The sequence below is a fragment of the Triticum aestivum genome, chromosome 7A (assembly GCF_018294505.1).
Source record: "Triticum aestivum cultivar Chinese Spring chromosome 7A, IWGSC CS RefSeq v2.1, whole genome shotgun sequence".
Taxonomy (NCBI): Eukaryota; Viridiplantae; Streptophyta; class Magnoliopsida; order Poales; family Poaceae; genus Triticum; species Triticum aestivum.
Window position 1 is genome coordinate 167,782,573 of NC_057812.1, and position 5,093 is coordinate 167,787,665.

A 5,093-nucleotide genomic window follows, 5' to 3' on the forward strand; every position below is an offset into this window, starting at 1 on the left:
TGCGTCTAATCAATGGGCTATGGATATGCCCATCAATTGATGTCAATGCGAGGAGTAGGGATTGCCATGCAACGGATGCACTAGAGCTATAAATGTATGAAAGCTCAACAAAAGAAACTAATTGGGTGTGCATCCAACTTGCTTGCTCACGAAGACCTAGGGCATTTTGAGGAAGCCCATTGTTGGAATATACAAGACAAGCTCTATAATGAAAATTCCCACTAGTATATGAAAGTGACAAAATAAGAGACTCTCTATCACGAAGATCATGGTGCTACTTTGAAGCACAAGTGTGGAAAAAGGATTGTGACATTGCCCCTTCTCTCTTTTTATTTGGCCTTTTTTATTATTATTTCCTCACAGGACAATGTTCTAATAATGATGATCATCACACTTCTATTTATTTACAACTCGATACTAGAACAAAATATGACTCTATATGAATGCCTCCGGCGGTGTACCGGGATGTGTAATGATTCAAGAGTGACATGTATAAAAATTATGAGCGGTGGCTTTGCCACAAATAAGATGTCAACTACATGATCATGCAATGCAATATGACAATGATGGAGCGTGTCATAATTGGAATGGTGGAAAGTTGCATGACAATATATCTCGGAATGGCTATGGAAATGCCATAATTGGTATGTATGGTGGATGTTTTGAGGAAGATATAAGGAGGTTTATGTGTGAAAGAGTGTATCATATCACGGGGTTTGGATGCACCGGTGAAGTTTGCACCAACTCTTGAGGTGAGAAAGGGCAATGCACGGTACCGAAGAGGCTAGCAATGATGGAAGGGTGAGAGTGCGTATAATCCATGGACTCAACATTAGTCATAAAGAACTCAAATACTTATTCCAAAAATCTACAAGTCATCAAAACCAAGCACTACGCGCATGCTCCTAGGGGGATAGATTGGTAGGAAAAGACCATCGCTCGTCCCCAACCGCCACTCATAAGGAAGGCAATCAAAGAACACCTCGTGCTTCAAATTTGTCACACAATGGTTACCATACGTGCATTCTACGGGACTTGCAAACCTTAACACAAGTATTTCTCAGTTTCACAATTACTTAACTAGCATGACTCTAATATTACCATCTTCATATCTCAAAACAAGCATCAAGTATCAAACTTCTCATAGTATTCAATGCACTCTATATGGAAGTTTTTATTATACCCATCTTGGATGCCTATCATATTAGGACTAATTTTATAGCCAAAGCAAATTACCATGCTGTTCTAAAAGACTCTCAAAATAATATAAGTGAAGCATGAGAGATCAATAATTTCTATGAAATAAAACCACAACTGTGCTCTAAAAAGATATAAGTGAAGCACTAGAGTAAGATTATCTAGCTCAAAAGATATAAGTGAAGCACATAGAGTATTCTAATAAATTCCGATTCATGTGAGTCTCTTCCAAAAGGTGTGTACAACAAGTATGATTATGGTAAACTAAAAAGCAAAGACTCAAATCATACAAGACGCTCCAAGCAAAACACATATCATGTGGTGAATAAAAATATAGCCTCAAGTAAAATTACCGATAGACGAAGAAGAAAGAGGGGATGCCTTCCGGGGCATCCCCGAGCTTAGGCTTTTGGTTGTAATTGAATTTTTACCTTGGGGTGCCTTGGGAATCCCCAAGCTTAGGCTCTTGCCACTCCTTATTCCAAAATCCATCAAATCTTTACCCAAAAACTTGAAAACTTCACAACACAAAACTTCAACAGAAAATATCATGAGCTCCGTTAGTATAAGAAAATAAATCACCACTTTATGGTACTGTAATTAACTCATTATTTATTTATATTGGTGTTAAACCTACTGTATTCCAACTTCTCTATGGTTCATACCACCCCGATACTAGCCTTAGATTCATCAAAATAAGCAAACAACACACGAGAAACAGAATCTGTCAAAAACAGAACAGTCTGTAGCAATATGGAGGTTTCAAATACTTCTGTAACTCCAAAATTCAGAAAAAAATAGGAAGACCTAAATAATTTGTATATTGATCAACCGCAGTTGGAATTGGTATTTTATCGCTCCCTGGTAAAAAATTAAAATTATTCTCGTGAGCGCATATTTTCTATTTTTTTCAGCAAGATCAAACAACAATCACCCAAGAAGATCCTAAAGGCTTTACTTGACACAAACACTAATTAAAACATAAAAACACAATCATAGCAGAGGCTACATGAATTATTTATTACTAAACAGGAAGAAAAGGCAAGGAACAAAAATAAAATTGGGTTGCCTCCCAACAAGCACTATCGTTTAACGCCCCTAGCTAGGCATAAAAACAAGAATAGATCTAGGTATTGTCATCTTTGGTATGCAATCCATAATTGGCTCTCATAATAGATTTAATAAAGTAATCTAATTTTATTTCTAGGAAAGTATTCCATGCATTTCCTTAACGGAAATTGAAATCTAATATTTCCTTCTTTCATGTCAATAATTGCACCAATCGTTCTAAGGAAATGTCTACCAAGAATAATAGGACATATAGGATTGCAATCTATATCAAGAACAATGAAATCTACGGGCACATAATTCCTATTTGCAACAATAAGAACATCATTAATTCTTCCTATAGGTTTCTTAATGGTGGAATCCGCAAGGTGCAAATTTAAAGAACAATCATCAAATTCACGGAAACCTAACACATCACACAAACTTTTTGGAATCATGGAAACACTAGCACCCAAATCACATAAAGCATAGCATTCATGATCCTTGATCTTAATTTTAATGGTAGGTTCCCACTCATCATAAAGTCTCCTAGGGATAGAAACTTCTAGTTCAAGCTTTTCTTCATAAGATTGCATTAAAGCATCAATGATATGTTTAGTAAAGGCCTTATTTTGATCATAAGCATGAGGATAATTTAATACGGATTGCAACAAGGAAATACAATCTATCAAAGAGAAATTATCATAATTAAATTCCTTGAAATCCAAAATAGTGGATTCATTGCTATGTAAAGTTTTGACCTCTTCAATCCCACTTTTATTAATTCTAGCATCAAGATCTAAAAACTCCAAGATGCCTTTTAACTAAAGTTGAATCATCTCCAGTCCCATCTTTATCAAGATTCATAATGGAAAACAAAGATTTAATAGGAGATACATCAATCACTTTTAGATCTTCATCATCATTATCATGAAAACTAGAAGAACACGCTTTCACAAAGCAATGTTTTTTAGCACGCATCCTAGCGGTTCTTTCTTTGCACTCATCAATGGAAATTCTCAAGGCTTTGAGAGACTCATTGATGTCATGCTTAGGTGGGATAGATCTAAGTTTCAAAGAATTAACATCAAGAGAAATTCTATCCACGTTCCTAGCCAAGTCATCAATCTCAGGAAAATTTTCTTCAAGCAAAGCATTGAAATTCTTTTGCGAATTCATAAATTCTTTAACATTAGTCTCAAAATCAGAGGGCATCTTATTAAAATTTCCATAAGATTTGTTGTAGGAATTACCATAATTATTAGAGGAATTACTAGGAAACGGCCTAGAATTAAAATTTCCTCTATACGCGTTGTTACCAAAATTGTTCCTACCAACAAAATTCACATCCATAGATTCATTATTATTCTCAATCAAAATGGACAAAGGCATATCATTACGATCAGAAGAAACACTCTTATTGGCAAACAATTTCATAATTTCATCCATCTTTCCACTCAGAACATTAATCTCTTCAATAGCATAAACTTTTTTACTAGTGGATCTTTCGGTGTGCCATTGAGAATAATTAACCATAATATTGTCTAGGAGTTTAGTAGCTTCTCCTAAAGTGATTTCCATAAAAGTGTCTCCTGCGGCCAAATCTAAAAGATTTGTAGAAGCAAAATTCAATCCAGCATAAAAATTCGGTATAATCATCCATAAATTCAAACCATGTGTAGGCCAATTACGTATCATTAATTTCATCCTCTCCCAAGCTTGTGCAACATGCTCATGATCAAGTTGCTTAAAATTCATAATATCGTTTCTAAGAGAGATGATCTTAGCGGGAGGAAAATACTTAGAGATAAAAGCATCTTTGCACTTATTCCATGAATCAATACTATTTTTAGGCAAAGAAGAGAACCAAGTTTTAGCACGATCTCTAAGCGAAAATGGGAATAGCTTCAATTTAACAATATCATTATCCACATCTTTCTTCTTTTGCATATCGCACAAATCAACAAAGTTGTTTAGATGGGTAGCGACATCTTCACTAGGAAGGCCAGAAAATTGATCTTTCATGATAACATTCAACAAAGCAGCATTAATTTCATAAGATTCAACATCGGTAATAGGAGCAATTGGAGTGCCAATAAAATCATTGTTGTTGGTATTGGAAAAGTCACATAATTTAGTATTATCTTGAGCCATCATGACAAACAATCAATCCAACACACAAGAACACAGGAAGCAAGCAAAAAAGAGGCAGACGGAAAAAGGGGCGAACAAAATGGCAAAGGTGAAGTGGGGGAGAGGAAAACGAGAGGCAAATGGCAAATAATGTAATGCGAGGGAGAAGAGTTTGTGATGGGTACTTGATATGTCTTGACTTGAGCGTAGATCTCCCCGGCAACGGCGTCGGAAATCCTTCTTGCTACCTCTTGAGCATGCGTTGGTTTTCCTTTGAAGAGGAAAGGGTGATGCAGCAAAGTAGCGTAAGTATTTCCCTTAGTTTTTGAGAACCAAGGTATCAATCCAGTAGGAGACTACACGCAAGTCGCCTAGTACATGCACAAACAATCAAGAACCTTGCAACCAACACGATAAAGGGTTGTCAATTCCTTCACGGCAACTTGTGATGACCCACAAGTATAGGGGATCTATCGTAGTCCTTTCGATAAGTAAGAGTGTCGAACCCAACGAGGAGCAGAAGGAAATGATAAGCGGTTTCCAGCAAGGTATTCTCTGCAAATACTGAAATAAGTGGTAACAGATAGTTTTGTGATAGGATAATTTGTAACGAGCAACAAGTAACAAAAGTAAATAAAGTGCAGCAAGGTGGCCCAATCCTTTTTGTAGCAAAGGAAAAGCCTGGACAAACTCTTATATAGAGAAAAGCGCTCCCG